The 12,138-nt window shown below is 32.1% G+C and overlaps 1 pseudogene across 1 annotated transcript; it reads right to left on the reverse strand.

Moving 5' to 3' along the window:
* Nucleotides 1-2,259: 2,259 nt before the first annotated feature.
* Nucleotides 2,260-3,161, reverse strand: LOC104702305 (protein SMALL AUXIN UP-REGULATED RNA 12 pseudogene; annotated as a pseudogene). The gene has a single exon (XR_015561069.1). The product of XR_015561069.1 is annotated as a protein SMALL AUXIN UP-REGULATED RNA 12 pseudogene (transcript).
* Between the last annotated feature and the right edge of the window lie 8,977 nt (nt 3,162-12,138).

Consider the following 12,138-nt stretch of genomic DNA (forward strand, 5'->3'; position numbering starts at 1 on the left):
ACACGATTAGAGGGATCAAAGCATATCCATATTGGACTGGGCCTCTAGCGTCACCGTCAATCTCGATAAATAAAAGGAATTCGGGTCTTCACCAAATCGAACTTGTAAATGTTGTTATATCTTTTTTAGGTGGCTCGTAATTATTGGTTAAGCCTGAGTGGATGGGTCTTTCCACAATCGACTTGGGCCGTAACATCCAGCCTTCGAAAAATTCACCAAAGTCGACATAAAAAACTAGTCAGTAAAAAGTGAAAGAATTTGTGAAAGACAAAGCAATTGGAAACATTTAATCAATTTTTGGAATATGATCAGTGATTATTTCGCTAGTTGTATATATTAAGTTGTTAACCCTATTTTGATTTATTTAGTTTTCACTTCTCGCTTCTTATTCCTCTGTTTGACTATCATATATTCTGTCCCGTGCATGTCATGAATTATTTGAAGTTACTATTGGATTAATGATTAGCCATGCACGAGGGTGTGGGGGTAGCTGAACGTGAAATGACCAAAGGATAAGGGTACAAAGGTAAAGCTAAACAAGCTTCTCTCATTGGGCCTCTCTTCGCTGTCCTTTCGAAAGAATCTCTCAACTTCTCTCTCTCTCGTGTTCACGACTCTCATCATTATAATTCTAAATAATTGTTGTACTAAAAGGACATATATCTTCCTCGTTAATGATCTCCTTCCTGGCTACAACTATCTTTAACCCAACATTGTTCTTTTAACCATTTCGAGACTTCCTTGTCAAATTATATTCTATCTATCACATTAATCTATTTTCGGCCAAGTATCATTCATCAAAGCTAAATCGAGTAAATTCGCTTTCGCTCTTAAAAAGGTTTCTTCAAGTGATGTTTGTTTTTATCACCTCTTCAAACATGATATTCATCGTTTATAGCTAATGTGTGGTCGATCCACATGGCGTAGTTTAGCTTCCCTAACTCGTGTTTTCGTTCATACTAACCCTAGATTCAACCTAGTGCATAATATTCCTAGACTAACGTGAGTGCATAGATTTGTCCTTTATGCCGTCTCTTATTTGTGAAATGTTATGTGTGGTGTCGAATATGAAGTACAGAACATATGTTCAAAATGTCCAATATTTGTGGATGCTAGAGAAGAAAAATGATCATGTCAATATGTAATATTTTTTTTGATCATGTCAATATGTAATATTTTTTTTTGATAACTCAGGAATGATCTTAAAGATTTCCTAGGCCCAAGAACTAATCTCCTGAGGCTGGGGGAAACCATGTTAAATTTCGAACCCCCGCGACCAATAATCATCTAATATGTAATATTTACATTGGATACATCATGCCGAATGCGATAGATCAATATAATAATCTGTTAGAGCTATATAATAAATTAATAATTATATTGAAGACTTGAAGTAGAACATTGGATATTAGCATATATTTTACTTATTAAAACTAAGTAAGTTAATTAGACACTAGCAAATGAAATAATACAAAATACAACGTTCTTCTCCTCTCAAGAACTATATATACTTTCTTTTTAACTCAATCAGGTTCACTGTTTAAATGTTTTCTGATAAATAAAGATAGAAATTTTCTTCCATATACACTAGTGGGGGCTGAGAATGAATCAGACAAGAATCTAAACTATCTAATTAGCAAAAAAATCCAGGCTGTATGAACACATTCTAAAAAACTAGACGAAGGTGATGACATTGTGTACCGTAAATTGTACTGTTGGAAGAACGTGAAGGACAGAAAAAGCTTTTGTTGAGAATGAAAACATAACAAAGTGGCTATTTCCTGATAGTCTTTTCCTTCACATGACCTGGTCGGATTTTTTTTTCCTTTTCTTCTGTTTCCAATCACTACGGTCCAATTTCAAACAACTTTCGCCGAAGCAGTAGAAAAAATTGAATCAAAAGAAGAAGTAAATATTATAGATTTAAAATTCACACTAGTTAATTAGAAAATAACTTTATACTATGTCGTTTATTATTGAATATATCACCTAAAGTATTAATCTATTCACATTTTCAACTACATAAAAAATATATAACAGATTCCAACTCTTTTTTGTGTACTAGAAAACAGTAAAGAGTATATAATATATGATGTTTAAAGTTTAACGGGTTTAAAATACTCATTAAAATACTTCGTAGGAACTGATTATGACAATCATTTTATATATTAATAAAATCATGATAGTTATGAATCTTATGATCATTAGCTCATTTCTTTTTGAAGTACTACGAGTGCAATGGAATATCTATACACGTTGTTGATTGTTAGAATATTGAAATTTTCTCCAACAATAATAATGATTACTACAATTGTAATGGAAATTGCAGAATATACAACCAATTTTAAAATCACATTCGAACCCGGGACGACTCGGTAGAATGACTCACCCACCTTTCACGGCCATCTCCGAGCCACCACAAATACACTCCGCCGCCTCAACAATAAATAAATAGAAGAAGAATAAAAAACCACAACGATCCCGAGTCAATGACGATTTAATTCAAAATTGGCTTCGATTAACATTACTCGTTCCAAGTCGAACCGGGTCCGAACCGGCTCTCGTTTTATTTGTCTCTATTTACTCTTCTGTACGACGCCGTCAAAAGTGATCCGTTGAAAAAAATCACCAGACGGCTTTGTTGTCGGAGACGCCGTGAAGTAACGGTCGAGATTCGATCCATAGATCTATCTTAGTTCTAATCCCCACCACGTGGCAGTTCTTCTGAAAATCATCGGGACAAGTAAACCGTCTTGACCGGGTCGAATCAGACCGGGATATAAACCGAATCGATTCCTCGAAAACCGATTCTTCACAAGGGATAACCAACGGGCCTTGGTTAACGAAACCGAACTCTTCCTCAGCTTGGACCAAAAGGTTCCTTAGGATGGGATGGTTCAGGTACGTCGCGCGCACCACGAATCTCCTGCAACTGCTTCCAACGTAGATCGCCACGTGTCCTGACGGTACATCTGACGGTACACAGCGGTTAAAAGAAGAAGACATCCTCGCTTGGTCGCGCCACCGTCGGAGCATCTGTCTCAGCCTCACAATGTGACGGATCTTACTGCATTTTCCGAGACCTCCAGCCATTTTTTGTTTTTTTTTTCCGGTTAACTGATTTTTTTTATCTGCTCTGTATTGTAGTTGCAGTGAGAGAAAGTGTCAGAGGGGATTTTGAGAGTTTGGGAGGGACGAGGTTTATATAGTAAAGGGTATTAGAAAACGCCACTGGTTTTTGAGATATTTACGAGTTTACCTCCGTGGTCCCTTTAGTTTAATTTGGCTCGATTCTTTTCGGTTTAATGAAATAAAAGATTAGTGTGATTGGGTAGATTACTTATTATTTCAGGGAAACTAATTGTTAAAAGATTTTGTTCAAAGAGAGATTAGATACGAATCAAATGATTCTTTTAAGAGGAGTATGATTTTTAGTATGTTTTTATCTTCTTAATACATTGGATGGTGCACAAAGGTTTTGTGATACAAGAGATGACGGATTAGACATGTGAATATTATTAATTAGTGGTTGTTTATTGTTCATATGTATAATGATTATGCTAATGAATCTATTATCGATCATGGAAACAAAAAAATAAAGAAAAATAGTGTCATTGGTATTTTGTAAAGGATTGATTACTGTTAATTTGAATAAAAGAAGTGTCGCTTTTGAATAAAAAAGAGGTGGTAGGGAAATAAGAGCATGTGCTAGTGTTGGATAAGACGACCAGTCTTTGGAAAAAGACTTCAAACATCACCTTGGAATTTGATTAGGATCATATTTAGAGGCACTTTCTCTCTTTGTATTCATGTTCTTGTTTGGTTTATTGTCAAAGTGTTCATATGTTAAAAGCAATTAACCTGATGAGATTTTTAGCATTGACCTGAAAGTGTAGGCAGACATATAGCTTAGTGGTTCATATCAACCACAGGTGGACACACGAATTCGGCTAATTATTGGTTCTGTCGAACGTTTATATGATTCTTTATATATAGATCTAAGTGAACTATTTTGTTATTAATGATTAAAATCATATATTGACTACAAAACTATTATCCAAGAGAAACGTACTCAATTATCCAAAACAGATGATCAATGATCGTTGTTATCATATGTGCACCACATGAAACCACACTAAAATCATTAATGGACTTGGAAGAAAAGAAAGAAAGTATATTTGGGCATTATATATGTACTTTTAAATTTAATAGTACATTTAAGTATAAGTTGATAGTAGATCTTAGGCGTATCATATTGACATATTCATTCAGCATATTAGAAAATTAAGTATCTAAAATATGTTGAGAGGAACAAAGTTTGAAGAAAATACTAGTTGAAATATACTTATAATGCTAAATGCTACATTATATTTCTATAAAATTTGTTTGGTTTAGTTTAATTTTTTATACGCTTTACTTAACCTTTATAATTTAATATTGTATGGTTGATTTTTTTAAAAGGTAACTTGAGAGATACAACTAATGAAAGTCAGAAATCCTTGCACACTTACTAATATGCACGCAAAAGATGTTATGGCTTATGAAGTTTAAATTCTGGTGTAAACCTCTATATAAGTTTAGACACGCGCGGTTCAACACGCATAATTTTTTTTTTGCTGGCAAGTCTATTTTGGATTCACCTATAATAGAAAATCAAATGTATAGATTGATAAATAAATCTACAGCATATATCTGAAAGCTACCAAATATTTTAACTGCAAACAAAACTGTTATTTGTTACCAAAAATAACCAAATTGTTAAAACGATATCATTACATCAAAGACGACTTTCTTTAGTTAACTCATATTGGAGTTAAAATATTATTGTTAAAAAAAAAATCTTTTACATAATAGTAGAATAAAGACTCAAAACATTTCTCATTAATTCACACCAGTAACACCCTAGATGTTTTTTTTATAAAGTGTACATAGTGAATCATGACAACATGATGTGATATGAGATGGAATTCGATCAAGCTAACAAGGATTCAGAACATATGATGGCTCATCTTAGAGATTAGGGTTACGTACGGGTATTTGAAATTATGAATATGGCAAGAGTTTACAAGTAACGCAGTATAACCGAACAAAACGGAACAGGTTGTCTAGCTTTTGGATTATAGAAAAAAGGATTAAAGTGCTTTTTAACAATAGATTATATTATAAATGCTTCAAGATAGATAGTTCGTGCTCGTACAAACAAGGGCCATTAGCCACAGCTGCCGCTTGAGGGTCAAAACCTTTTAAATGTATATAACAAAACATAAAATACAGTCATTATTATATTAAACTTTGTCGTTTACGTATAAATTAATTTCGGCGCACGGAAGTGGGAGAATTTATGTTTAAACAACAATAAATAAGGCCCACCACATGGGTAGCTGGGAAAAAGGTAATTAAAATAATGTAATTAAAAATTGTATATTCAATTTAATACTATGAACATTTTTAACAATATAGTATAAAGGTTCTCTTACCAGTCGCAGTTAAGATTAACTGAAGATGCTTTTTGTTCACTGAGAAATTCATAAAATAAGTAGTTTTTATACGAAACGAAAAATAATGTAATACGGCGTACCACACCAAAACATTTATTTTTGTAGTTTACAAATGTGTCCATGCCTCCATGTGCGCGAATGTCTCCATCTTCAGTTAATTTTATTTTTAATTATCTTAGCAAACAAGCAGCCAACATATTTTCCACTTTAATTTACGTACTGATGTCTCTAGATTTATCTCTATATCGTACATTTTCATGTGATAATGCATATTAAATCGTTGTCAGTATTCGTTACTGTCGGCCTAATCTGATGTACTCATCTCATCTTATCCTTAAAATTAGTCAGAGATTATGTCCAGTATTTAAAAGATTGTCGCCATTATTTTCCACTCTTGCAATTAGATCAATCAACTAGTGTAAGAAAGTTAATTCACGTAAACAAATTGTTACACTAGAAAAATAATGTAGAAATGTTGATCAATAATAATCCAATGTCCACACCTCGAGTTCCTATCACTCCTACATATCACATTTTCCGCATGTGGCATGATATATAATAATAAATAATCTTATGATATATTTACTTATCATATTAATTTAGTCGAATATTCATACATATATTATCTGTTTCATTTTGATATAATAGTTTGAAAGAGATGATTGAATTACCTTATTTTAAATCTAAATATCGAATAAACAGTATACAAAAATTGAAATATTAAGAAGAGAGGTGGGTCCAAATTCATGTTGTGGATGCATCCCCCCCATACGACGCTACGTTCTCACCCCACTTGTTGGGTTTTAAGGATCTTCTCATTTAATTTTATCTTCCGATCCTAAGCAAATCTTCATTAATGCTTCTGCAAGAATTTATTATTATTGGTTATAATGAATCCAATTACTCAATTATCTATAAATATAGAGTATATAAAATTACAAGAGAGTCGATCGTATTCTATGAATCGGCATTGTATTGTCTCTTTATGCCTCCATTCGCCAAATTGCATTAACATGCACGCACAACTTGAGGAATATATGTATAGTATATGGGATCAAACAATTAAGCTAAATCGCTTAATTTGTTTTTCGTAGGGCACAAATCTCATCAACGTATATCTTCGTGTGGTAATGTCATTTGTTGAAGCAACAATATATCCATATACATATTTTAATTAGACCATATTATGAGAAAATTGGTACATCAGTATATTTAAATTTATAAATTAAGAGTCCTGTAAATTGTCCATTACAAAAATAAACCAATTGATAACGTAAGTAGAAACGACGTCTACTAGGCGCTGAGTATGTCGATGTGGACCAATACTTTAGGATGACATGTCAATATAAGAAGATGACGGGGCATCCATAGTTATATAAATTAAGTTGACCGACTTGAGACCCCTCTTTCTTAGTCCAAAGCTTCGAGTGTCAAATATATTGACGGCGCTCCGTTGTACACAGTAAGCGTTACGGATCCACGGAACATTCCGTCATCTATGTTTTTATTAAATAATAAATTAAATAGGTTAGAATAGTTTTTCTTGCACAAAAAAAAATATATAGTTTTAAGTTTATTTTACGTATTAGGCAGTGATTAGCCACAAGCAGAAGGGATGAACCTGATTAAAGTTTTGGTTTCGACGTTTCGTCAATGTTTCTTATTATTAAGTAAATCTAGCTTTCACGTATTAGCTTTTTACTAGTGAAATTTGTCATTCTCCACTCACATTTCTTTTTTAAGAAACTGTTTATAACCAAAAAAAAAAGAGAAAGAAAAATAAATGAAATCATGACGCGTAAAACACAAAAACATAAGTTTGGTTAATTAGTTTGCTATTGTGCTTTATAAAAGCCTATTTAGAATCTCTTAAGTTTATTTATTTTATATGCATCATAGATTCAACTTTTATCTTTATGTTGAATTAACACAAATTTGTAATAAGTGCTTTATTATTAAGTGTGAAGAAGAGTACTGAAGACATAGAAATGCACATGCAATGTTTAGGTTAATAAAGGCATTCAGACATTGCTAATCACTAATCAGGATTATGCTTTGGAATTATTTAGGCAAACGTCTTTCGACATCTCTATCTCCCCTCATATTTTCTTTATTTAATAAACACAAATCATGTATGTTAATAATATCTATTGAAATCAGTGTTTTCAGAACCGGACCGGCTCGGCCGGTCGAACCGGTTGATCCGCGACCCACTCAATCTGCCGGTTTGGGTTTTACTCTAAAACCGGGATGTTAACAAACCGGGAAAATCCAGATAAATTCGGTAAAAATCGGCGACCCACCTTAATTAACCGATCCACCGGGTTTTGGGTTTCACTAATCAAGCGATTTTAGCATTTTAATTTGAACAGATCTGTTAATTTTTCACCTTTTCTGCAAAATTTGATGAAAAACAATATTCTAGCTGGATTTGAGTTGAAGTGACGAAGAAGAGGGAAGAGAAGAGACACGTGAGAGAGAAGGTTAAATAATTAATAGGAAAGATAACAAATCATTTTTATTAATTTTATATTTATAAGAATTTTTTATTATTATTTGGTTAGATCATCCCACTAGGTCCTAGATATATATGTATAATATATACTGATATATATACAAACAATATGCTCTGTCAAATATAAACAAACAAACTAAAATTAACAATTTTAAATATGATTTAGTTCTATGTAATTAAATTAAACGAGTGAACAATTATTAAAATTTAGAAATAGAAATTTGTTACATATATCAAAAATAAAAGAATAACATTATATTTATAAGATGTATAATATATATAAAAATAATTATATATATTTAAATATTATGACCCGCGGTCGAACCGGGTTGACATAATGAACCGGTGATCCGATAGCTTTCCCGGTTTAGCATCCGGTTCGGGTTTCAAAACAGTGATTGAAATTAATGTTTTGTTTCTGTTCATGGCTCCAACGATACCAATTTGTACAAATCAGTAAAAACTCTATTCTAAAATTCAAACTCACTAGTACGATCCATGAGTCAAGATATGAAAGTTCTTAGATCTACGTTATTATTTTCCTTATTTATATAGAATAATTTATGTATGTACACTAGTTACTATTTTACGGTGTATTTAAAAATTATAACTATAAAGTTTTGGTAGTGGATCAATCCAGGATCAATCATCTAATGATAATACTATTTCGTTAAGCTAAAGCACTATTTTTTTTTTCTACCCATCCACAGCATCATATTCAAATCTCATTTGGTATAAAACTTTAAAACCTCATTCTATAATTCGTAAAACTAACCATGGTCAGACAATGTGTATATTCTAATGGAATCAATTATAACTATTATGCCAATACTGGAAATGGTAGTCGATTATTTTATATATAATCTGTGGGTATATATCAATTATCAAGAAGGTTTTGGGAAAAGATATCATAATTATTTGATTAACTTTTTATGATTATATAAAATTGTGTTACACTAGATTTGGTTAGCTCATGGGTTGCAGAATGAAAACAAAAGAGGCAAAAAGCTGTAAGATAATTTATTATAAGATAAATTAAGTTTAAATGATAAAAGCAAAGGACACAGCCTTGCATTGCAATTATATGATGAGAATGTATCATATAATACTGGTTTTGGTAGAAATAATATTTGTTATGGGCGAAGGAATACTTAAGTAGGCAGTGACGTATGTGATTTTCGAATAACTAGTTAGTCCTAATTTCGGACTTCAAGCATTAAGCCTTTATAGTACGTGTTACAACATTTTCATTTTAATAATACATTTTTAATACGGAAATGTGGACCTTGATTAGTTAAAGACAGTAAAGTAAATGTATAATAGTTAGCAACCAATTTGTATTCGAAATTATTAGTTCTTACATTGAGTATATACAAGTACGTCAATGTTAAGCCAGTCCATAGACCAGCTCATCAAAATGTTTGTCTAGGAATCATTAGGCCGCTTTATTTCAAACAATATTTTTTTTAATTATTATTAATAATTAAGTTTCTCATTATCCCTTAATTAACTTAATGTCCTTTTCCGTTTATATCATTGTACGTGTAACATGTCAGTGTCACAACAGTTCGCAACTTTTATTTAAAACTCTTGGTAAAAATTTGAATGTGCTTAATATTTCAAATCAGGTCCTTAAAACAAGAATGGTAGTGCTTAATAATTTATATATAAACTAATACGAATTTCTATTTTTTTTTAATGAGGAAATCGTATGTGAATTTGCTTGATACCTATTACACTATAAGTTTTATGATGAACAACGAGAAAAATGAATTTACCATTCCTGGAAAGCTAGTTGGAAAGACGTGTTGGATAACGGCGAAGTGTATAATTTTGAAATTTAAAATGACTGTAAGAATAGAATATACTCAGTGTTGTAAGTTGTTATTAATGGACTAATGTGGCCGTCACGGTTAATGGGTGTGCAACGCATAATAATACTAAACGATGGAAAAATTGGTGATAGTGAAAATTTACTAACTATTTCTACCTAAAGTAACTGAAACAAATGGATCTTGATGGAATTGATCGGTCAGTCTTCTCATATTTTATTCAACGGCACAAGTATAAACCATTCACAACAAAATAATCACTTTTTGTTTTTGTTTTTGTTTCTTTTTTGAATAATGATTATGACAAATACATTTATAGTGAATTCGATACGTATAGTTAGGAAGATAGAAGTGAAATGGAAAAAGATAGTGACGAGTTCCAAGAAATCCGTACAATAAGAGAGTGCCCATAAAAAGCCATGCATATAGTCATCTTTCCAGCTTCATATCATCAACTGCAAAATTGCTCGAATTAATTTAGATGTGAACGAAGAATTATTTATATACTCTTATAATTCTATGATTGGGTGAGAAAGTTATCGAATCGTGGTTGTGGACGAAATTTTTATGAATGTATCTCCTATGATTGGGACTGTGGAATTCAATGACACCACCAATATTATCACATGAATCACACAACTAGTTGTTGAACCTTATTCTATATTCCCAATAACCTTCATTGTCAAAGCCTTTATAAAAATAATAATATATATATACTATTTGGTATGGACGTTATATGGCGGTGAGTATTTGAACCACTTGATATAAACATCAGTAACTAATCATTGGATGAAAGCTTTTGTATTTTTAGAGAATAATAATAATATATTATGTAATTATATAATGATGGACTAGTGGTTTTTATTTGGTGAAAGAGTCGTCGAGTTGGTTTAAGTGAGAGATCAATATCAGATACGAATTGTTTCTCGTTTATCATGTGATCCAGGTAGATATGGATCTTTGCTTTCAGCTCATTTGAATAACTAGAGACATAGCCTATCGGTAGGCTGCACCTAATAATGTTTATTAGTATGAAACATCTAATGCTTATGTTAACACCAAAGAGTCTAAGGTAGTGGCTTAGCCAGTCATAACGATTCATCTCTCCTTCAATGGGTACAATATTATATAGAAAATGCAAAACAACGTCTCTGTTATCATTTTTTTTTTCTCTCATGCATTTTAATTAGAGAAGTTCGTTACTTTATGGGTCCAGATTAAAAATTCTTCCCTTAATTTTCAAAGAGAGATTCATTAACTCAAAGTCATAGAGAGGTGATTGCATGGTACACGTTGGGTTTGAAGTCGTAACGAAATAATTGTTTTTAAGAGATTGGTCATGAATCATGATTGCATTATATATTCACTCTTGGCTTTTGGGGCAGTTAGGCACATGACATGACTGCAAGTAGAAACACTACGGGTGGTTGTGTAATATAAATATATAATGGCCGAATCGTTAAACAATATCATTTGGAATCAGATGTATATAACTGGTAGAGTATATACCTTTTGTTTATGTCACTCTCAGAATAACATAACTAATAATTAGTTAAAGGATGGCATGCAGAATGATCCTGCAATATCCGTCATACTCTATCCAAGGCCTAATTATTGTCGTCTATTCGTAATGTTTCGAGATTTTCCTACTACAAGGTTTAGAAGAACAAGTGAAGTAAACTCACCAAAGTAAACCCCTTGGACATATGTCAATGATTGGGTCGTCACCAGTCACCATCAAGAATCGTTCTTGATCAAGACGTAGGAGTTAAGTACAAAATCATTAATTAACTCTAACTGACAAATCCATACTGACTTGATGATATAACAAAAACATGAAGATATTTTACAATATCTAAACGATCTCATGTATCAAGATAACGGGAAGATCTTGAGGGTGGTCAATCCTTAAATTATTTGATATATGATACAATATTAAACATCAAACAAACCTACAAATCGAAGAAGAAGCCATAACTTTGTTAATACACATGTGGAAAAAAATATCTCTGGCGTTTCCATTTCTTGTACTTGGGTTCAATGGGCCTATTTCATATGGATCACAATCAATTTGGGCTGCAGCTCAACAACAAGAAACGAAACAACAAAAACAGTAAGATTAACAACAACAAAGAATGGACCAATAAGAATCGATGACGAGGATCGCCACGTAAGTTTAATAAAATCTGGACCGTCGAAGATTGTCATTAATCGTACGTCTATCATCAAACTAGTCCCAAAATTACCCGACCTAATTTCACCTTTACCCTCACTATATAAATATTTCATCTCC

The sequence above is a fragment of the Camelina sativa genome, chromosome 7 (genome assembly GCF_030686135.1).
Source record: "Camelina sativa cultivar CO46 ecotype springtype chromosome 7, ASM3068613v1".
Taxonomy (NCBI): domain Eukaryota; kingdom Viridiplantae; phylum Streptophyta; class Magnoliopsida; order Brassicales; family Brassicaceae; genus Camelina; species Camelina sativa.